The sequence below is a fragment of the Bombyx mandarina genome, chromosome 04, assembly GCF_030267445.1.
Source record: "Bombyx mandarina strain Sakado chromosome 04, ASM3026744v2".
NCBI lineage: Eukaryota > Metazoa > Arthropoda > Insecta > Lepidoptera > Bombycidae > Bombyx > Bombyx mandarina.
Genome location: NC_143211.1, coordinates 6542925 through 6568024, shown reverse-complemented (window position 1 = coordinate 6568024; position 25100 = coordinate 6542925). Strand labels below are relative to the sequence as shown.

The 25100-nt window shown below is 38.2% G+C and overlaps 1 protein-coding gene across 31 annotated transcripts in view; it reads left to right on the top strand.

Annotated features, from left to right (window-relative positions):
- mbl (splicing regulator muscleblind) overlaps positions 1-25100 on the top strand; it is a 285812-nt gene that overhangs the window by 196049 nt on the left and 64663 nt on the right. For 23 of the 31 annotated variants that reach the window (XR_003624770.2, XR_016325759.1, XR_016325765.1 and 20 more), the window contains exon 1: positions 24170-24385. The exons of the other annotated variants lie outside the window; for them this stretch is intronic. The gene's annotated coding sequence lies outside the window, so the exon portion shown is untranslated. Of the gene's footprint in view, positions 1-24169; positions 24386-25100 lie in introns of those variants that run through there. 31 annotated transcript variants of the gene reach the window in all.

Here is a 25100-nt window from a genome sequence, read left to right as displayed (position 1 = left end):
GACTATAATTGTTTTTATGCTTTAAATGCCAAATTCCATTTCTAATGGCTTAGAAACAAACTTCTGAATATTGTCATTGACTGCTTTGATTGCGTTTTGATTATGTTTTAGATACGTATTGTTGAAACACAGCTGCCGTCTGTATTATGTTTGAGTATCTATCTCTATCTGAGGCCAAACTTTGTACTCGCATATGCGAATGAACAATTAGTCATAAATAATTGAACACGCTCGATATTCCATTGTAAGAAGACAAAGAGATTTCACACTCAAAACTTTGTCAATTTACTTTGAAACCGTGTAAAGCTCTCTCCGTTGGTGTCTTTACTGTCCAAAAGTAGAAGTAACATCTATAGAACTTTCCATTCAGGGTACGAATCGTACTTACGTTGTCTAGAAAGGGATCACACTGTAGTGCATTCCCTGCGATGTATTATGCAGTCCCGAAGCGGTGCTAGTGTAAGCGGCTTCGAATTATTCTTGCTTCCCATTACAGAACTCTATTTCGCCTCTAACATTCTTGATAGAATCATTGAAATGAAAAATTTTACATTTATATTATTTGTTACTGAAGATATAGAGCAATGTGAAGTAATTGAATTAATTGGCAGCTTACCAAATACCAGGCCGGTGTTAAAGGCTTCTAAAAGACGGTTAGAATTCGAACGTTTGTGTACACTTATTTGACTAAGCAACGCAAACACATATATGATGTCGATACTAACAAGTCGATCTTGACGATTAGTGGACGAAATGTAACTTATAGGTATGCTACTTATAGCTTTTAGAGAATCGCACTGGAAATTGCGGACTAGATACCAAATAAATATAAAGGAATGTTCCGCTTATACATTAGATCCAGTCGAGTTGTACGCTAAAACCCACGGTAAGGCTGAAGCTATTTGATTTCATAAAATTGAATGACCCATCGCAGTCATGTGCGATGTTTATTTTTACTTTATTAATATATTGAATATTCACAAACGGTTTGCAGGAACCCTCTAGTGCAGAGTTTATTGTAAGATGTTCACCTACTGGTGCTAATCGCATCTCATTTCCCACATGTCGCTCGCTGTAGTGGGAAGTACAAATGAGATTGTGGCCTGACATCTCGTTCCGTAGACCCGGGCTTATTTAACGTAACAGCCTGAACCATCTTGAAACACTACACCCGTATCAGAAAAATTCGTGGATCCTTTTGTAAATACGTTTCAAACGGAAAATTCTAAAGTTAAATAAATACATTCCGTCCTTTTGGGGCTTTTACCCGAAATGAAAGTCGGTTGAATCACAGCGAACAGCTATCGGAACTAACAGAGGCCCTTTATCGCGTTTCACGCAAGTTTTCTCGAGCCAGTCTCTACTTACACGATTAATTTGAGTCAATAAATCCGCATTAAAAGCAAAGCCAAGGGGCAACCGACCGCGCTACTGTGTTAGTAGCCGCCATTCCGACCTTTTTGTTCTCACTCCACTCCGCTCTTACGTACTTGATCTGTTTAATTTATTATTCGTGGTCCACTGTCCACGACACATCATGCCGTGTCGCAAGTTTTAATATTAAAGCTAGTTATCGATCGGAAATTGGTATGGTCTGGCGAGCGGTGCACGTCACCGGCCGCCGAGACAGACAGGCAGCGCGCGCGGCGCCTACGAGCCCATTAGATGTCTGCCCGATGTAGAACGCTCGATAAACTTGTAAAAACGCCTTCTACCCATTTAATTTTTATACCCTTGCTTAAGCTTTGCTATTGGCAGATCTCTCTCGGCTTTTTATAAAATGCCGTCATCAACTGAATCGCGCTCCCTATTATTTTGCGATTGTTTAAGTCCAGCTGTGATGTTTCAGAAGCAGGCATTCGCGACTCGACAATTTTAATATGCTATTAAAATTTTATAACAATTTTAATAGCACATTAAAATTGCTTCGTAAATTGAATTCAATCAACATTTTTAAAAGCTCTTTCGAAGTCAATTCGAATGAATTATACCAACACTACTACTATGGTACCAGAAAAGGTGGAAGCTTTTTTATTGTATCAAGAACTTTACAATTATTTACATTTCTTTTCAAATGTTGAAGCTGGGAGAGAATGATAGAAAGAGCAACCAAACATTTATGACTTTATGTGAAAAAGTTTATGTTGCGGTAAGAGTTTTATTTCTCTCGTGAAACGCGTATATCATTTTTCGAATAACATAATATGAAATGGCACCCCTGTATTGACCAATAAAAGTATATTTTCTTCAGATGAAATTACTTTTTTCTTTCTAATAAAGTAAGTATATTTGATCGACGCTAAGTCCTTAGGGTCGGAATTTTATGATAATACAAATTACTGCTTAGGAACATTTTCGTTAGTGCTTGAATTAAATACCTTTTGGGTAAGTGAGTTTCTATGTTGATTTACATTTTTGTGTTTTATTCCTTAAAATTTACATTTCTTGGTTCAATTTATTGAAAAACATTTTCCGGGTTTTAATGTACTTATTCGTATTCGATAATAAAACGTTGCTAAATTCGTAATTACAATGTAAAGATAAGTTTAATAATACTTTGCCACTTGTCGGGGCACGTACGCCAACTTTTATTCAGCAAATTTGGTTACGTAATTCGTTGGAAATATTCAAGTTTTCCCTTCGCCTTCGGCGCGACGTTATCGCAGCCGGCTCTCAACGCGGGCGCGTGGGCGGGCGCTCCCCGCGGGGACTTAATTTGTTGCTCTCCTGGCGCCTCGCATCTCACTTTCAAACGCGACCTTACCACTTCCCCTTCAGCGACACCGTGTACTCGTGTTCCCGCTCACCCCGTTACGATGTATTCAATAACACCTCAACGTGTTATCTGCGTATTTCTGAAATCTAGAAGGAAACGGTTCAGTATTTGCAGCTATATCTAATAATATAATGAATACATAATGCTTTTGCTATAAGTGAATAGACTAGCTCACTGGTCTTCGGTATTAGTGATTATCGGAGCATATAGAATATCAAAACTGAACCACGATCCGCCTTGAGACGTAAGATTAATGTCTCAAATGCTTTTGTAATTACGGCTATCCTACGTTACATACCGGGATATGTTTCACGCAGATATATGTAGGTAGGCGGTAATTACTTTCGTGAGTTCATAATTCCACAAGTAAAACAACTGCTAATAAAACAATATCGAGCTGATATTCAATTTTAATCGTTGCCATCTCGAGCATACGTGCCTTGAGATTCGCATGGCACCAGCATCGCGACTATTCAATAACACCGCTATAAAGAAGTGCACCGTAAAATATTTATGTGTATGGAAGCGAGCACGATTCGGTACCGCCGCCAGCAATCAAATGCTTCGATCAAACTCATTATTGTCGTTTCATTTTGTATTCACTTCAATATCATCAACATTGTTTTACGAACTACGAACTCTAAAATAAACAGAATAACATGAAATAAACTTTTTGTTAGGTAACAAATAACGTAGGTAAGAATTTTTCCTAGACAAGATATTAGAAGGTCAGGGTTCAGGTTCGATTAGCCATCCTTGAGTAACGTATGTGGAATTCTTAGCTGAAGGATGAGACAGGGAAGTAATAGTGATGCAGGTGGGCTCAGTTATCTAGGAAAATTTATTCGAAATACTAGCAATATTGCTAAGACTGTAGCAGTGTCAGTTCGAAGATGGGAATGCACTATATAACCATATCCTCTGACTGAACAGGACGGACCATTATTAGATAATAACTGCAGATATGCCATTATGTCTGTCATAAATTATGCAAAGAACTCTTTATCATTTCGTTGATTTTTTCCCTACCTATGCTAATAGCCTTGAGAGGCTATTTCAGCTTCACCCTAGCATGTAGGTGAGCTCTCGGGGCTCAAACCGGCAGTGTTGCTAACACTGGCCCTAGCAAGAGCAGTGCTTCGCAGAATCTACCACCGGATCGGAAACGCCACCCACTGAGAAGATCCGGCGAGAAACTCAGTGGGCAAACGTCGGTATAAAGCGTAATCTATACTAATCTATACTAATATTATAAAGCTGAAGAATTTGTTTGTTTGAACGCGCTAACCTCAGGAACTACTTACTGGTCTGATTTGAAAAATTCTTTCAGTGTTAGATAGCCCATTTATCGAGGAAGGCTATAGACTATATAACATGATGGTAAGACCGATACAAGTGGAGCACCAAGAAATAATGTTTCAAAATATTTTCACTTTCTACGTAAATGAAGTGGGGGGTAAAATTTAGCGTTATGCCAAAGTAACTATTCCACGCGGACGGAGTCGCCGACAAAAGCTAGTACATATATAATTTATTTACAGTAAGTAGCTTGGGATGTCGTCCGAATAACGGCGAATGTTTCACGTAAAGAAATGGACGATCCAGTGCCCAATTAACGAAGTACTGGGACCGCGACGGACGCGCCGCTCGTTACGTTCCCGCTCAAATTGGCGCCGACTGTACAGTAACGATAATGACGGCGCGTGAGTTGTGCCCCGTTCGTCCACTAACGTAACACTCGCTTCTCCCGCGGGACGCCCTAAAAGCCGCTTCGTACGAGCTTCATACTTCCACATTTTGGCAGTCATGCAAAACTTTGCGGTTTTTGTGGCACATAAACAATACGGCACACGTGTGCGTCTGACCGCTTATCGATTGAATCAACTTAAAATGCATTGTTTTCCGTCGCGGTGTCGATCGGTTTCCGCCAAATTTTCCGCTGTGGGCGCTTGGCAACCGCGCCTTGTGGTACGCCACAAACACCCAAAACAAATGGGGAACTTCGTGCTGGTTTTTTATTTTATTTTAAATAAACCAGCTGCATTTCTATTTTTCATAAGTTCGACTGTTAAGTGTTCTTGCATGCCGGCAACGTTAGTAATCAGGGCGAGAGTGATAGGCCACTGAAAGCTTTTTGAAAGCTCGAAGCGGCGGCCGATGAAATGGTTCTATGGAATATTTTGATTTTAAGCGGGTCATTGCGATTCCATCAGAGAAAGGAATAGTTAAATCTTTCTAACAAAAAAAAAAACTAATTCATCGTTTTTATAAGATACATATTTATTTCATAATGTACTCATATATGTACTTAAATTCAATACACAACGGTTTCTAAGATGCGCTTACACGCGCATAATACTAAATGCTTACGCAATAATAAAACAAAAAACTTAATTATCGTCACGTATAACGTTCTGCTGCTTAATATTTTTTATTGCTTGAGATGAGTAAAGGAGCTAATAACGGCTCACCTGGTGTTAAATGTTTACTAGAGCCTATAGACGTCACAAGCTGAATTCCTCCACCAACCAGGAGATATGAGATCGAAATTTCAATTGGATTATATAATGGTCGTGTACTGCAAACAAATGAATTGTTACAATTATATAAATTGTATTACAAACAACGTACCTAAAAACCCGTCCGTAATCAGAGTGATGTAAAAAAATCAAAATGTTTGTGAACTAAAATTTTACCTAAGAATTCAGCGGTAGGCAGCGGCTTGGCTAGCGGTAGGCAGCGGCTTGGCTAGCGGTAGGCAGCGGCTTGGCTAGCGGTAGGCAGCGGCTTGGTTAGCGGTAGGCAGCGGCTTGGCTAGCGGTAGGCAGCGGCTTGACTCTGCCCCTGGCATTGCTGAAGTCTATGGGCGACGGTAACCACTCACCATCAGGTGGGCCGTATGCTCGTCTGCCTACAAGGGCAATAAAAAAAAAACCTAAGAATTCAAATTCTTTTGAATACCGATTCCACGTTTCTAAGTTGTAACAGGAGATCTCGAGTCTAATATGCTCGCTACGAACGAGGTATCCATACTTTCGTTAAAAACCTAAGTGAACTCAAGTTAACCTCGTACGAAAAGATTGAAAACTTTACCTTGGCTTAGATTTGCTTTTTTCTACGTGCGACGGCTTAAAACGTGTTGACCTTGATATCCTTCAAATGCTTACCGTCGCAATTTTTGAGTGCCATATCAAACATTTGACAAAGTTTACAATAAAACTGAAATGTAAAACGTAGTGGATAGTAAGAACTAAAAAATAAATGTACAGTGTGTTTAGTGCGAGTTTTTTAACGTTATCGATAGCGTAAAAGTTAACTCCGATTTGTATGCAGTTGGAACAGCGCCCGTAGCGGTAAACGTAAGCAAACGTTCCAACTTCATACAAATTTAAGTTAACTTTTACGCTATCGAGAGCGTTAAAAAACTCGCACTAAGCACACTGGTCTTTGATTTTACAATAGCGAATGCGAGGTCGAATTTCGGTTAAAATGAAACAAGTTGTATAAGTATTTATCTCAGTATCGACTGACTACGTCTTTTGTAACGGCCATGCTTATTTTTAGTCTCGCGTGTACATACTCTATTGCGTTGAAAATTTACAGCGATCGCCTCTCGTTTGTTTGGTATCTATACTTCAATGTCATTTTCTACTGTTGATGTTTCAAGATATATGTACTATCTATTTATGTATTAGTTGTGTATGTATTAGTTGTGTGTATTAGTTGAATGCTCATTTTATAGTCATGTGCTGAAACGCTTTCTGGAAAACTGACGAGAGAGCCGGTGCAGTGGAGACACGCCCAAGCTCAGATAGTTCAGGAATAGAAAACCAAGAACTTGGGGGTAATAAGTTGGAGAAGGAAAGGCGCGAATAAATAGAACTGGAAATATTTTACTGGACCAAACTAAAGCCCACTCGCTATAATGCCTCACATAATGATGATGAAATACTCATTTACTTTTTTAAGGACCCAAGACCTTTATATGTTGATAACATTACATATCAAATTTTAAACTCAACATTACTGATGTAGGCCTCGTTTGAAAATGGGGCCTAAATGCACTATATATCCACAATTAATGCGTTTTGAGTAAACGCACTGGCTGAACACCAATTTAATGGAATTCGAAATAATAATAAAATCGTCGTATCTAACAAGATAAAGGTTTTACCGAAAAACTTAAGGTCAATCTGAAACACAAGATTCCGGCGGTCGTAGAAGGGTCGATGCCGAAAGGTATTTTCGGGATAACGTGCGTGTCGCGGCTGGTAATACCCTTGTTCGTCAAAATACCATTACCCGCACGGCGCGTGGTCCCCCTGTCAAACTGAGATTTGGCGTTACTTAGTGACTGATTAGCAATTGCTGTGAGCTTGTGGATGCGACAGGTGGTCGGGGTGCGCGGAGACCTGACCCGCGGCCTCTCGTTGATTGATGACTTGCCATCCCGTACTACATACACTAACTACTCTTTCTTACATCACTTCTTAAACCAAACTAGTAGCAAAGAAATCTGCCGCTTAGTATTTAATTAAAAACTACCATTATGTCATTCCTTTTAATAGAAGTGAAATACGATTGTCCGATCTTTTAGAAGTAGCGTCAAAGAAATGTCAAATGTCGATTGTTATGAAGCGGTCCCACGCTCCACGAGTTCGGTCTAATAATGCGAGGTCAACTCTCAGCTCATGCATATTCACGGGTCGGGCATAGGAGACTCATCTGTAACGGTCCCGTCCCGCGACCGGTTGTGTGAGCATATTGTTGCAAATGCCCACGTGATATCTGAGAAACTTAAATCAATCGCGATCATCACATTTTTTAGCTAACAAGACATAATATCTGACAACCGGTTCGTTGACTCGCTATATTCAAGGCGCTATTTCCTGTTTCCAATGCCATTCTAAATTGCTAAAAATATTGTTGCATGTAACTTACGTAATCGTCGTGGATTAGTTCAGCTTCAAAAAGTATTATTTTCGTAATAAATTCGATAATGTAATTTCCTTCCCGCAGTCATGTTCCTCTTTTATTTACCTGCCTTTTACAAGTTTTATTTATGATATGTGATTTAACGAGCTCACAGCCCAACTTTTTAAATTTTATTTATTATGTAGTGGAGCTCTCGAACGATGTGGTATAACGTGGTTGGTGTCCCGTCCTTCAAACCGGAATAGGCAGGGTTGTGGTACCGACCCGCGTCGACTCACAATATACCCTACAGTCAGTAAATAACCAAATTATTTTTGCGAGTTTCATTTTTATTGCACGATTATATTTCGTCACCGTGCAAATCATCCGTGAACATAATAATATGTTAATTACATATTTCATTATAAAAATTGGTACCTGTCTGAGGTGTACAATTACTGGCCTAGCAGCATTGCTCGATACGAAAATATCGGAAAGTTTCCTTTAGGCCATGATGACTTCTATATAGTATCAAAAGTTGCAATTAACAAACTAAGAAAAATCTACAGCTTAAAAGAGCCAGTATCAACCTTATCATTTAACGCATTACTTTTATGCTCCTGCCCGAAAACTAATCTCTTTTTATTAGATTTTTTGTTACGAAACTACGAAATTGAAATTGTTCATGTTTTACTATAAAATTCTCGTCAATGTCCGCGTGTCGAATCTGTTCAATGTCGACTCTAGACCGGAACAAAATTCAGACTTGAGGCAATCAACGCTTTACCTAAATTTATCATCATCATAATATTTTATTCGAGAAAAACTTAGACACGACTTCGTTTAAATCTAGTAAATTATTACTGGATGTGCCTTGTGAATGCGCACTGGTCGGTATTGCCGGTACGACCGTCTGGTGTAGTGGTAAGTGACATGGTCACTACACAAGGGGGTTGCGGGTTCGGATCCCGCCAAGAAAAGATATTTGTATGATAAATATAAATGTCTTTTCTAGGGTTATGGATGTATATTAAATATATGTATGGGTATAATAAAAATCTTACATTTATTTCCTTTATCTGGTACCTGTAACACAAGTTCTTTACGAACTTATCACGGGACCAGTTAACGTGGCGTGATTGTTAGTAAATATTTATTTATTTATTTATTTGCGGCGTACCAAACTTTATGGAAAAATACTTGGTATTTTGATGTAATTTAGGCTTTGATTACAAGTATTCGCGCAAGTGAGCAAAACATAGTTTCCTTTCTTCTATTCATTGTACTCCAACACATAATTCATCACCATCAATGACAATCTATTTTAGTCGGACATAAGCGACTCCCTTAAAAAACTTTGTAGCAAGAATTGAAAATTTTCATAAGCCAGTATTAGTGCCAACTACGTTTCCGCCTACAACAAAATGGGGATGCTGCAGTAATGCGTTTTACATTTTGAAGGATCATTAAATTGCACATTACGCGGCTCGAACTGTCGAGTGGCAATTAAAAAGAACTGTTAAGATCCGCGCTCGTAAAAATGAAGTCGTGTTCTCAACTGATTAAAAAGTTTGCTGTAATCTCGGAACACGTTAAAATTTTAATCAAATTCATTTATCGCAAACGATCTAAGCTAAGCCTCTTACTATTTTTTTTTTATAAGTCGAAAACAGTGTACTTTATCCTAGAGTAATGAATCATTATAATTCATACCACGCTTCTCTGTGATTATGATTAAATAAATAAACACCTTTAGTTGAAGCAGCTACGCCGTTTATCGTGTTTCGATATAAACCTTCTTTGAAGAGTCATATTAGGGTACTTTCAACTCATTCAGATAACGGCCTGTTAATGTATAAAATATATAATATAAACCTAATCATTATAAAATATTAAATTGTGTCGTTTAAATACATATCTAACGAATCTATATAGGAAATATATATATGTGTATATCAATATTAACCGAATGCAAAATTGGTTCGTGATTTCGAGATCTATCAATTAACACGTGAACTCCATCGGCTTTCAGGTGAACGCCAATTAATGTCTGAGAACCGACGCCCGCTGAGAGGGATAAACCGACAGACGGCCGGCTCTGTCCAGTAATAAGTACAGTCCTATTAAAAACTACCTCAACTACACCCTACCTTCTACCTTCAAATATACCTAACACAGTTAATGTATTTTTGTTGTTGGCAAGAATAATAAGTTTCCAGTTATGGCCGATGGCTACAACCAGTTGTGTTTGTAAAAAACTCGAAATTAGAGCTTAAATTGATATTGGTTGCTGCACTTGTGATGATCGTGATAAGATGCCTGCCTTACATTACCTTCTGCTGTAAAAAAAAAAAACATTTTTTTATTGCTTAGTTGGTTGTCGAGCTCACGGCTCACTTGGTGTTAGTGGTTACCAAAGCTCATAGATATCAACAAAGTAAATGCTGCCATCCACCTCGAGACATAAGTTGTAAGGTCTCAGCTTTAACAGTACAACGGCTGCCCCAACCTTCAAACTGAAACGCATTACTGCCTCGCGGCATAAAATAAAAATATAAATTTTATATAGTTAATATCAAAATTAAATTTTAATTTTAGTTAGAAAAGGTCAAAGTGCGCTTTCCGACTCTTTTAAATCAAACGCATACCTTAAATTTTAAGGTATACTTTAAGGCTTAGAGTATTAAAAACAAAATTACAATTCTTCAATTACATTTTTAGCGTTTACCAAAAAACAATTAATTAAGATTAAGCCACTCCAATTCTAAAGGTGCGACATGTAAAGACAAACCGACTAAATAAATAAATAAATATTGATTTGGTAAAGCTCTTTTTTTTTCGATACTACGTTATACGATATTCACTTCCGTTTTATTTTAAATTTACATACATAAAATAGCCTCCCAAACTGACGAACGTTTTGAAAAATGAACGCGATAGCCTTTTTTTTTTTGACGCAAATCAAACAATAAAACAGATAAATGAAAGTTAGTAGAAATTACTGAGTAGGGTGCGTCATGTCATACATTAAAACTTTACGTGGGTATGTTGTATGTTGAGCACTATGTCGATATTGCATCATTCATTTACATAGGCGCACCGACATCTTGATTGATTGATGATCGCGAATGACTCTCAGCGCTCGATATGAAAACGCCAATAAATCACACGCACTATGTTGTTGTCCAATTTGTATTAAGTAATACAATATTTAGTGCGAACAGATTTGTAAATGATACAATTTCAATTTCATCAACGAAAAGTGTCGACACGTTCCGTACTGCACAAAGTTAAAGTTGACTTACGTCAGTCATGCAACATTCATTCTTATTACATAATTGAAACTACTAGAGGTCCCGCAGTAGTCGAAATTCGACTATAATTAATTGGAATTGTATGTTTGTACACTATTATGATTGTATTTTATACTTCTATAATCACAAATTCCGCCAAGGCTACACTATAAAAAAATATTAATAAAGACAAACAATATTTAATCTATTCTCAATTTGACCACCGACGTCAAGAACAAAAGTTTGACAATAAATAGTATGCATGCGTGTGTGCGTCAAATACATGGTATGTAGTGTGTGTAATGTTTTCTTTATTGATTGAATGTATTTTTTATACATTATTTAAAAAAAATATTAGGACAGTGCACTTCTTCTCTATATTCTGTATAAGTGTGGAAAATTTCATACTCCTCCGTCCACGCAATTTTCGTAATAAGGGATACAAAGTTTTTGCTTCACGTATTAATATATAGATTGTATAACCTACAATTTCGTTCTTAGTGATTTATAACCTCAAAACTTAAATTAGTCTTTTGTGCGTTGCATTTCTTTTAACAACTTGTGTTGCGTTTGCCACTAGTAGATCGTATCCTTGGAATATTTCAACGAACAAGGATTAACTTGAAGCAAATAATATTTCGAAATTCAGCCTTCAGTATGACGTTTTAAAGCAGGCTTTTCGTCGAACGCTTTTCATTGTGAAAGGGCTATAATGCATAATATGATATCTCGAAATTTCGCACAACCTTCTTCGACAGTAAAATTAAATCCATTAAAAGCACACAACGTAGACACCCTAAGACCGATATGTATGTGTTGTGAAATATCGTCTGTGGTTATAATAATATCGTTATGTACATATATAGTAACCTGCACAAGTCGGTGCAGTGTTATTTAATACGCGACCTATTTGCGGTCAATCACTCTTTCAGACGTCCTAACTCGATTATTTTGTCTGCATATTTCGTTCGCAAGCTCAGTAAATTTTGTGTTAATTAAACGTTACGGTAGTCTAATAAATATTTATCTTATTAATTACGATCAAAAAAAATTACAGAGTATGATGTTGGATAACCGACAAAAAATGCGAACCTAAGAAAAGGAATCGTTTTTAGAAATAACGTTTGGAGTTGTAAAATTTCATGAGAGTGATAATTAAATATTTCATTTAAAGATATTGAAACGTGGCACAATATGTAACAATTAATATTCAAATTTTAATTTATTGACCATTTCACATTACATCTATAAACAAAAATATTTGTAACCTTTCAGTGTGATCAATTTAATATAACTTATTTCTATTTTCGGGATGATTTTTTCTACGACGAATCATGCCTTCTTATGTAGGCGGCATTCAATTTTGTGATATCGGCCTAAAGCAACATCACCGCATCGCTTATCGTAGGTATCGTAAAAGGTGACTAAGAGGTTCCCCGGAGAACGGCGCTCTCTAAGTATTATACCAGCGCGATTGAAGAATACAGAGCACATTTTGCGAATACGGCTTTCAGAAAAACTCAAAACAATATTGCTGTCAATCGTCTCTACCTTGTGACCAAATCTCTTCTATGAAGCAAAAGTTTGCATGATACACTGCCACAATAAATATTAGTTAATATCCGCTCAATCTGAGCTACACAATATCAGTTACACGTTTTATAAACCTTGTGCAGTCCAATTTTGTATGTAAAGTAATGACCATAAAAAGGCAATTCAATCATCGTTTTCGCGAGTAATGAGGACGCACTATGAGCTCTCAAGTAACCCTTTGGCTTGTAGATAGTCAGAGCAATCACAGACACCGCCCGTCTAATTGAAGTCCAATGTCGCGCGGGCCGCCCACGGTGATTGATACCGCCCAGACCGAAGCGGCTTCTAATTCGATTGTGATATTGTTTGGACGCGCACTAACGTCACCCCGTACGAGTGAAATCTAATTTGTTTACACGAATATGATGTCATCCTCGGACGCCGCGCGATTTTCTCAGCGATTCGATTCTTTTCGAGTATTTAATGATTTTATGGGCTTTGATGAGATACAGTTAACACGCCGTCCGTTTTTTTTAATAAGGATTGAATGATTACTGGTGGCCCGGAGGCCTTTCCAGTTTCACCAGGACAAAGCGCGAGCAAAGGCTCAGCCAAGAGGGGTGGGATTTGCTAACAGCTGCCCGAGCGCCTCCGAAGGAGACCTAACAACTCAAGAGCAGCTGCTTCGCAAATGAATCTTACTACCAGATCGGAACCGCTGAGAAGATCGGGCGAGAGACTTAGCGAGCTGATGCATGGGCTAGGTTGCACGGTTACCGGGGTCCCTAAGCCTGCTTCTAGTGTTAGAGCTGAAGGCGTCTTAAGGCAAAGGTTATTGGACCTCATGGATCCGTAAGGACGTGAAACGTCGTCCGTCTTCAACGAGGAAAAGTACAAAGCGGGGTTAGCTGAAAACTGTTTGAATAGTACTAATAAGTCGCGCCCGTCAATAACCATTTACGGCGCCGCACGCGACATTCGGCGACAACGAGGGCCGCCCCGCCGCCACCACTGTGGTGCCCGCCGCGTATACTTTTATTGATATGTACTCTACTCGACTATCTCGGTTCGCGATAAGTGTTTGCACTTCCGTGACCGGCGGTCGAACTCGGCTAAACTAAACACGCAAACTAAATATACTCAAAAACAATTAATGTATCTACACCATATAGCGTTGCTACTACTGTTGGATTTTTGCTTTGACGTAGCCTTACACGTCATTTTAAACGTTAGGCCCAGCGGCATTCCCGATGTGGTCTATAAGCGCCAGTAACTGTTTCATACCAAGCGTGAAAAACAAACGTCTATGGATAATAAGGTAGCGTATACATTATTAAATGGTTAGCTTCAGTCAATAAATTCGTGGCCGAAAGTTTGCAAGTAAATCAAAGTATTATTGCTATTAAATTTCTAACGACACATGTTTGTGTAAACGCAACGGATTCTGATGGAAAGGGGTGAACGCGTTTAATAAAATATCGAATATTGTTTGAGCGTGCACCGAGGCACGCAACGAACGGATCCGATTTAATTTAAAACTTCTTGACGATTCCAGTCAAAGGGTTACCCTCTGCCCTAATCTTTGAACTATGACTTGACCGTTAATACGCATTTATAATTTGCTCTACGATTATTTAGTACAGTCGAATGGTACGCCGAGATACGAATAAATTAGTTTCGTGTTTGGGAACAAAGCCGGTTCAAAGTTTTGAGTAACGGTCACGGGATCATTGTAAGAGTTAAACTTATTCCGCTCTATCTGTTGGAGTACTTAACTGAAATCCGTCTTGTTGTTTTGTTTAGCCAACTCATTGTTGAATGCTGTTCGTTTATCAAAGAAGACGACGATGACTTACTGACTTTGATGTACTACTACATCGCTTACCGTACAACTTTTTTTTTCCTCCCTACCTATTCGCTGGTAGCCCAAGGGGCTATGGGTAGGTGAGCTCACGGGCTCAACCTGAGAGAATTTGCTAACACTAGCCTTCCTTAGCAAGAGCAGTGCTTCGCAGAGTCTACCATCGGATCGGAATCGCGACCCACTGAGAAGACCCGGCGAGAAACTCAGTGGGCTGTGTCTATAAGTTAGTTCGCTCGTCGAACTCTTCGAACCGTACAACCCTACATGCGTAGAGACAGGACCTCTTGTGAGTCCGCGCGGGTGGGTACCACCACCACCCTGCCTATTTCTGCCGTGAAGCAGTAATGCGTATCGGTTTCAAAGGTGGGGCAGCCGTTGTAACTATACTTGAGACCTTAGAACTTATATCTCAAGGTGGATGGCGCATTTACATTGTAGATGTCTATGGGCTCCAGTAACCACTTAACACCGGGTGGGCTGTGAGCTCGTCCAACCATCAAAGCAATAAAAATAAAAAAGACAAAACAAGGTCTACATGTAAATGTAATTTTTTCATAAACTATTCTAAAATGCTACATAGCTATAAAAAAATAAACTGTTAACCTATATAGCGCTAATACCACGAACCTCGACGAAAAAAACCAAATGACCCCTATGACGTCACGGCGTCTGTGCGTCTCTAGACCCGCAGGTGTACGCTTTGGACTCTGCATCCAACTCGCACTTCATTTACATAGCCGATTTGTGTACTCAAATATACGGCAAATGCACTCGGCTCTCACTTTATAATTCAAATGATCCACACGAGTGCAGGGTGAATTTTGAGAAAATGTGAGAATTTGTAACGGAATTTTACTAGGCACTTAACTTTGAATTTCTTTGTTCACTCCAGAAGAACATAAAATTTCTTATAGCCGAGAAAATTCTGAGGATTAGCTTCGTTTTCAGTTCTTCATAAAATGTAAATTTTCGAATTGAAGAATAGTAAAAGGATAATTTACTTGCAAAAAATGGTAATATATAAAAATATATGTTTTACTGTCAAAATTCGTATTTCAAATACTTAACCCGAATTTATAGAATAAAAATCGGCTGTAACAATTGTGTTCTACAGTAAGATTTAATCTGAGTGGCGACGCTTAGTCGATGTTCACTTCAATACTAAACACTGCGACCTTGCTCCAATATAATCAAATTAGATGCGTGACGTCACTAAATTCAGCGCCATTATGTTAATTAACACGGAAACCGATCTATAAACATCGATCCGAGATCGCTACTCAGGACAAACCTTATTTGAATATATTTCTTCGAATCTCGTCAAGATAGATCCCGTTCTTGCGTAACTCTGAAAGGCAAATTTTGTTCGAAATATAAACATTTAAAAATTCCACATTGTAGCACAGCCAAATTGCAAAAATTTATCGTCCGGAATTATTATGTTAATCTTCGGTCTCCGTAGCGAAGATCTAACCAGTTTAAGTAATAATGGGGCCGGATCAAAGCAATATTTTTCCAACATTATTACGGTACGGTCGGCGAAGCGGGAGCGCGTAGGCTGACTACTGGCAAGTGGTAACTTCCTTCATTACGTCACTTTGTGATTCACGCAATTTGCTTCATAACATTTCAACTTTATTTGGTTGTCTTCAACTATGACCTCGTGTTTTCTCGGACTTCATCTCAACAACGTCCTTGTGTGTACTAAATTTTACGTGTCCAGCAATACACACATTCTTTAACCTATTTCGCTTAATCTAATCTCATTGTTTTCTCTATATGTCATTGTAATTTATTGTGATATTTTTTGTGAATCTTCATGGTTTGACCTCCGATCTCCCCATGCTTACTATGCTAGTCTGAAAAGCGGAATAGATGTTACCACGTTACTCCGGCGGTATTTATATCTTGACTGTAAATTATCTAAGCGATCGGTGGCATCAATTTCAATGGCAACGGCAATCAATTTGTGGCAGTTTTGGACTTAATATCAGGTACGCGTCTAATGTAAGCTACTATGAATTATAAAGTGCTTGTGTCAGCAAAAGCAACTCTAAACGAGTCTGATAGCTGGGAGATGTGCACGCAAATCCGAGCTTAGAACAATGTTGCGATTGCGTCATTCAAATGTTATAATACACTTGCGAGGCGGGAGTGCGCGTCGTTGTGTGGCTCCGCTGAGGCTCGCTCGCTGCTCATGATATGAAAAGCACTTTTCCAAGGAATACATAATAGAGCGGCAGTCAGAAAGGCCTGTCAGCGCAACCCTGTAAGACAACTACTTAATGTAGCTCACTATAGTGGTGGAATCTATACTAATATATAAATCTACAGTGGTTTTTACAGATGTTCCGTTATAACTACTGAACTATGCATCCGATTGACTTGAAACTTGGTATCCATGTATAAAATACATGTAATTAATGGATAGGCTAATATTTATATGAGTGTTGGACCCCCTACATCAGTTGCGGGGGCTATAATGATGAGAATGTTTGTGGGGGTGAGAAATAATAATGTTAATTTCAAATGCCCAGCGAAGCAGGCGGGTTCAGCTAGTTTTAAATAAATTCACAGAAACTATTTGAAATGTCAGGGCCATTAATAAATAAAAATATCGTATCTACTTCGTCATTTTATTAAATAGAGACTCGATGTTCTTAAAGAACGAATGTTTTATAAATTTAAGTGCTCAAAAATGCAACAAAATATTTAAAGGGTCTCAGTTATAAAGAGCACAAATGTACCTACAACAAACACTTATATATAAAACAGTGATATCGACCAGATGACGTCTCTAAACAAATCTTAAATATCTAGCGTATGGTATGAATATTTAGAGAACGCATCCAGCGTTTCTCTGCACGCTTATAAGACATCGAAAATAGATTATGCGAACGGGGTTAGACGCACCTGTTATTTGGCTTTGGAGCGGCAGTGGTGCGGGCACGAGGTGCGGGAAGCGGGGTGGCAGATTCATTAATAATGGCCCACAATGAGACGCCCTTATTTACGAGACACGGCAACCGAGTCAAACCGCATCGCATATAACGTCACGCTTTCAGTACCCGACTTGTACTCGCCCGACAGACTGCCGAAAATGATTCCAAATTAAAGGCATAAAGGCAAAACTGCTCATCAGCGTCATGTGTAACAACGACTTTAAATCTGAACAGTTGAACAATCGAGCTTGATTGTATACCTTGTAAGACTCGACTTATAAGGTAAACTTTGTCAGGCTTCACTTGGCATGTCAGTTCAACCCGCTTATTCGTAAGCAGCCTACTCTCAGCCTAATCTCGATTTGCGCGAAGATATTTTATTTGAAATTAAATTATATGTAATCCTTCAACTTTTGATGCTATATTGTTTTGAACATGTATTTACATTTATGGGTTTTATATATTTATATTTAAAAACGAATTTTCGAAATATAATCGAACTCAACAAAACGCGCGTGATTCCATTTCGATTACTGCCCGTACTTTTATTATCAAATGATTGTCTGAGAAACGCGATGATTGGCGTTTTATTTCACACAAAGAGCCTTTTGTGCTCACGTTTTTAATGTTATGACTCACGGTTTTTTTTTTTTCGTTGCTATTTTATCTCATATAAAAAAACACTTGTATTTTTTTTCACTAATATAGTCCACGTTTGGAAACAGTTCATGGCCTGCTGGTATACGTTGTGAAATTGATGTTTTGTAATGTTGCACATCACAGCCGAAATGGATCAAATAAACAAAGAGTCATGGAGTAAATATCGTGCATGAACAGTTGGCCTGAGTAGAGGCGGCGAGATGAGGTAAGCGACCTTAAAAGCCACTTAGCGCTCTTCTCGTGCCGCTCGTTGCTTTTTTATTACCAAGGAAATAATTTGGTTACTATTATAAATACCTTTTTGCTAACAAAGTTCAATTAAAAGATAATTAAAACAAATTTGTTTGAAGCCGCTGTAACTATACTGAGACCTTAGAACTTATATCTCAAGGTGGGTGGCGCATTTACGTTGTAGATGTCTATGGGCTGCAGTAACCACTTAACACCAGGTGGGCTGTGAGCTCGTCCACCCAACTAAGCAATAAAAAAAATTTATTAAATTAAGTTTTTCAATGAACGAATTCAAGAACCCGTAATATTTTATAGGTTCGTTCGAATGAAAGCAACAAATATCAATACATGCGAGTAGAAGTTTTTCATTTCCGCGTCTGTATCATGGATCCGGAACCTATTTCAGTACGTGGATCAACCAGAGACGGGGAAACCCATTCGAAACGAAATTCGAAAAGCCGGAAATCGCTGACAAGACCACAAAAAAAGAAAAGGACGGGTACTGTTCAACGTGTAGTAAGTAACTCCTTGTAAGAAATTCACTTAATCTAAATATGAGTAGAGATAGAGAACCGATGTTAAGTCGATGGAGTGAGTTAATTAACGTTTATGCGCAGTCATCAAGCAAGCGTGAACTCTGGCTTCGAGTAAGGCCCAAGAGCGCGACTATGCCTCGATGCTTTTAATTAAACCTTGACACCGCAATGCTAAGAAGTCGTCCACAATTCTCTTAACAATTCAATGCGTCTAATTTGTATAATTGTGAGACTCCTTTCTTTTTAAATATACTAAGGCAACTTTTTAAGAAAGAAGAGTAATTTATACGTTAAAATGACTTGCAGACAGGCGGATATCTGAAATATCTACCACGCGCACCGGTAAAAGGATTGGATTTTTACGAATCATTAGCTCTCAAGTTTTATAGGCTGCGTTAAACAACATTGAAAACGAATAAATAAAATCCGAATTATGCTTTAGTTACAAGTGTAGTTCGTAAAAAATCAATTACATAGTAAAGGAATACCTACGTATACATAATAAATTTTATATTACTTGCAATTTAGTTAGATTAAAGTCTGATCAATTTAAAAGTGACATGAAAACAAAACGATAAATCACAAACAGTGCGCCTAGCGGGGATTAGCCAATTACAGCGTTGCGCTTCAAGGAAGTTAACCAGTTTCTAAATTCTTCGTGTATTTAATTTAGCTTAATTAGTGTGTGGATACACTGTAGAAGGCAGTCGACCGAGAATTGGAGCCTCTTTGCTGGCGAAATTGTACTCAAAACGATCCCCCGCGGATCACACACCGTGTACACGTTTTCTATTATTACTCATCTGACATTCTTTAGAATTGATTAAATTATAACATGTTAATTTTAATTTTATTAGTCTTCTGTAAATATAACTTTTCAGTTACATATACATGTATATCAAATCACACATGCATATTTTTCTCTCATTTATTTGTTTACTTGTGGGCGTAAAATAGATTTAGGAACAGGAAAACCAACGCTTGCGTTAGTAATTCAATGTGGTGATAATAAACGTGGGTGCGCACCTCCGCTACTTCTTTAATACGACAGTTTATCTTCATGAGAAATAATGTAGCAAACGGAGAATTAAGGGCAATGACACATTTAATAAATAATTAGAATCATATGACTTTGATAAATTGTGTTGTGTACTGGCCGACAGACGTTGTGCTGTGTAAATTTCAATAATTGTTTTATTGAGAATTTATATTTTTTTTACTTGCTCTAAAAACCTTGTACTGCAAGCTACATATTACAAAAAACCTAATTGGTCTAGTTGTTCTCAAGTGATACACCTGTCAACAAAAATGTTTTTTTAAACAGATAAACCTACCTTACTTTGTGAAATCCCAAATGTTAATTTATTAACATTTCTGTCCCATGGACGATGGAAATGAGACTCGTCCGAACCCTAGTTTTCTCAACCTTTCCCTACGGGGCAGAGTCCTGGACAATTAGAGCATCCGAGCGCAAGAAAATAAACGCATTTGAAATGTGGTCGGGAGACGAATGCTCCGAATTCCATGGACGGCCAAGAGGAAAAATAAATCTATCCTGGATCAGCTTCGCATCCGAGTCAGGCTCTTAACAATCGGTTACCAGAGGATCCTCAGCTACTTCGGTCATATTGCCCGCCGACAGTCAGATAACTTGGACAAAGTGATTATGACGGGCAAAGTAAAAGGAAAGATGTAAGCGCCTTCCATCTAAGACATAAATATTATTTTCAGGGCATTCTCCAATACAAGAGAGAAACACTTAGGATTGTATGTATGTAGCTATCGGACGTATCTTGTACGTTGTATGCGTCAGACTTATAGACTATCTTAAGTTACAAGCATGGACAATGTGAGTGTGTGAGAACTGCGTTCGGCGTGGGTCGGGCTCACTCAGTGCATTTTTTGCTGGCTCGCGAATAAAGCCAGTTCGATGACCTCTCTAACTTCTCTCGATTTCGAATTCTGCCAACGTAGCGTAACGTCCATTAATTATTTGTAAACTTATAAAACAAGAACGTCTGATGCATTTTGGAAATGTTCATTAAAATAATACATACGAACAAAGCAGCGTATAGAGCGTGACTGTTATGTGAAACAATGGATGTCTAGCAGCTTAACACTTGGATAAACTGTGCGATGTAATATTAGCGTCGCGTGGCGTTACGACTCGGTCGGCATGCATTGCCAGCAAGCACCACGACCTAACAGCTGTTTGTTAGTATCGTCCTATCTCTTATCATCCTATCAATAAAAAATTATATATTTCTATACCGTTCTCCTGTTCTTGACAGAGGTTCGTTTTGCAAATAAAAACTTTATAGTGTAGTGGAAGATGGTTTTCACATTATGCCGGAGTGTGTAGGCGAAACGATGATTTGAAACAACAATCAAAAAACAAAAAACACCTTCAGAGACGATAAAAGTTTCCCTTATTTTTTACATAATTATTTTGTTACCCTCTTTTGTTGCATAATGGAGTTGCATATTCACTAGGTGAATAGTCTCCTTAAATAAAGATTTAAAAAAAAAAAACTAATTGAAACCAGTCGATTACTGTGCACGGAATTGTTTCGGTAAAACCTACTAAATATCAACGCAGTCGGCTAATCAAAGCGCAGTAAACCTGACACGCGAATAAATAAATTTACAAGCGCAGTCCTTCTTTAATTAATTAGTCACAGAAAATCTGTGTCAATATGAGAAAAAATATTTTCTAAAAAAACCTATTTGTATTAACTGTTATGAAGCTGCTGTATATGACGAACCGGACCGGACAAAGATTACATGTAATGTAAATGCTGTAGGTACACGCAATTCTTGAACATTTGTAAGATAGCGGGATAAATGTATCGTTTTTATTACTACATGTTTGCTAATTGTACATTAAAATGTCAATGACGTCAATGACAATATTGATATCGGATTATCGGTAAAGAGGTTTAATTTAATGTAAAATACTAGAACATCAAAATTAATACCAATTTCTGTAATACTCGTATTAAATCTGTCAATAATACGAGTAATATAATGTTCAAAATATTTACTTCAATAAAATGTAGGTATAGTAAAAATGCTTTAATTGCTCTTATTATTTAATGTCAATGATTTAAAAAAAATGGAGTATTGAAATTTAAATATTAATATCAATTAATAAAACACTATCATGGCTGCTTTTTTTAATGGCATTACAATTTTACAACGCTAAAATTGTAGATATTTAAAATCCGGAAAACATTTCTTGAAATTTTCAAATGTACATTGTCCAAAGATAACAACAATGTATTGGCCTCGCTAGGCCGATGACCGAGAATTTACAACAAATGCTTTGCAGCTCTGCATTATTGAGATTATAGTTAAGTAAAAAACAGCATGTATTTCAAGTCAAATGGTTATAAGAAGCGTATAAACGAGCTTTTAGACGTCACGCTTGGTGGCGGGCGCGCCGCAAAAACTGGCACACGTCGCGTCGTGACCGCCGCCCGCCATCGCTGCACGCCCAGCCGATCTCCGCCTTCATCGAAACAATATGCTTTTCTTAAAAAAAATATTCATCACTTTGTTTATAAAATAAAATAAAATAAAAAGCCTGCTAAAATACAAAATAAATAGGTATTTAATAATTTTATTTTTGGAGTTTACTCCTTTAGAATCGATTTACATATATAGGCCCGGGGTATGAAAATTATGGGGACCAAAATCGTACTAGCATGTCACACGAAATGCGTTATGCGCATGTCACACGAAATGCGCGCCGGGCTGCTGCGCCGGCAGTCCGCCACAAAGCCTCGTACTGATCGCGCGTTTCTCTCATTATTGTATTTTCATATATTTGTTAGTCGTTTGTTTTGTGTCTCGTTAATTTGTTAATAATCTGTAGTGTATCGTGTTGTCGTAATATAGAACTATTTCTCGTATTGTTTCGTTTAATTTTTTATATCCAGTAAACTCCAGTCGTGCGTCGGAGCGGACACACACACTTTTTCTTCACTTATGTTTGGCAGGAACCCATGAAACATGGTGAAGGCCTCCTCCAAGTCCTTCCATTTGATGTCATCACTTTGTTTATGCATATATAATGCATCCGGTAATAACACAAAAAAATATCATCTCATTCATCCATCTAATTAGATTTTGCTGGCGACTTCGTGCGCGTTGAATAGTTCACAAATAATGCTTTATTTTAGAACAAATTTGGTTAGCATAAAAACGTTATAGTGTGCCAACCTTAACATATAGACATATGCTGTCGCGGACTTTTTTTAGATCTTTTAAAGGGGAACAATTCTGTTATACATTCATTATTTTAGCGAAACTTTAATCGTTTCTGTAGCGCACGCAGCGGAAGCTCTCAAAAGGGAAAAAACCCCGATTTTGAATCATTCTTTATTGGTGCTCCGCTTGTATTGGTCTTAGCGTGATGTTATATAGCCTATAGGCTTCCTCAATAAATTGGCTATCTAACACTGAAAGAATTTTTCAAATCGGACCAGTAGTTCCTGAGACTAGCGCGTTCAAACAAACAAAGTCTTCAGATTTATAATATTAGTATAGATATTAAAAGTTGCTCTTGTCAATTTTTTTTCATGTTGTCCAATGAAATTTATCAAGTTTAGGTACACTACAGTGGAGAATTAATGAAGTCTAATGAAATAGCGTTTCAAACATTTTTGTTGCGGCACAACATAAAAATATTCTACATAGTCATGACACGCTTCAAATTTAAAGGTTCGAAACGTTATAGTTTCGATAACCTTTTTAAATGTGTGTTGCATTAGGAACTGGCCCAAGTAAGCGTGTCCTCGAGCGGGTCACGCGCCGCACGCAAACTTGTTCTGCAGCGACTTTCGCCGCTCTTCGTCTGCGTCCGTGGTCGCTTGTACTGTTCCGCACTCGCTTGCACTCGATATTCCCGTCTCCTTCTGCCGAGTTTGCCCCAAAGACAGGTACAAGTCATGTTGCAAACTTGAATTTTGCAACGCTGCACGTCAGAAATCAAAAGCTTCCTTTGTTCTATACATACTAGTTTTAGCAGTCTGCAAAGTTCTGACAGGCCGAAATATGTTAAGCTTTCAGTTAACAAAATTATAAAATGCCCTATTTATATTAATTAAAAGTCTGATATGAAGGGTTCTATAATGAATTATTGTTAAATGAGAAGATTGAAGTTAGAAAAATATGTTTTTAAACAAGAATATTGTACGAGTTTAGTACTAGTTACAATACGTTGACCGGTCAAAAATGTAGAGGGCGGGCGGAAGTATAGCAGTGGCGAAAAGCTCGCAACTGCATGAGGAGAAAGGAAGCGACGGCGCGCCGCACGGCGTGATAAGGCGGCCGGCTGGCGTCAGTCGCGGGGTGAGGCACGGGGTCCGCAGAGAGGGGTGCGCGCGCAGCACCAGCCCCCGCTCGTCTCCCGTCAGTCGCCCGCCGACTCTGCTTGTGCTTGTGTGACTCGCGCCGCTCTGTGCACCGCACTCGTGTCCCGATCACGACGCGTGCCGCCCCGCTGTGGCCGCGAACCGCGACCTTCTACGCTACCAACGATATACTTCTCCTAACTTACGTGCATCTTAATATGATTTGACTTTGGACATTTTATAAGCTCCCTTTACCCGGCTTGTTTTACCCCTCATCATGTAAGTGTAACGCTCGTTCAATTTAATGAGGCACGTCTTTTCGTCGAAATTCGGAATTCGCGAAATAAATGAGTGTAACATCGTGTTATTTTGTGAATTATGCTAGTGCGTTTTTAGTAAACGTGAAATTTAATTAGTGTTTTTAAACAAGTGCACGGAGTCGTTTTTGTGATTTCCGAAATTCGACGGCCAAAATTCGATCAGTGAGGGGTGGTATGTCTTAGTGGTGATTTAATCCGCTCTCTTCAATATGGACAACTTTGGTCCGCATGAGAGCTTTCGCCTTGATTCGACCCTATGTGATATCCGGGCTGTGCCACTCTCCACGATCAACGGCTCAAAGCTTTCATCGCCATTGCTTATAATGTAAAAGTTATGCCAAGTAGAACTCTGCCCTCTAATTCCCTTTCAAAACTTTCTTCCCTAATTCTCGTCATCTCACATTATTATATTATGTAGCTATCTATTATTGGTAGTTTTTCAACTTGTGCCACGTTCCCTTGCTATATACCATTTTTTCTCTTATAAATAAGTTTCCTACTTTAATCACTTGAGTGTTAGACTATTCACTTGTAAACCGGATTATATAACTTCTTTTTTTTTCATTCAGTACCCTCTTAAAATCATTTACTTGCTTAAGATAATTAATAAGCGGTTTTTACGTTCTACGGTACCTAACTTAAAAAATGGGCTGATTACATCAAAAACTCTATCA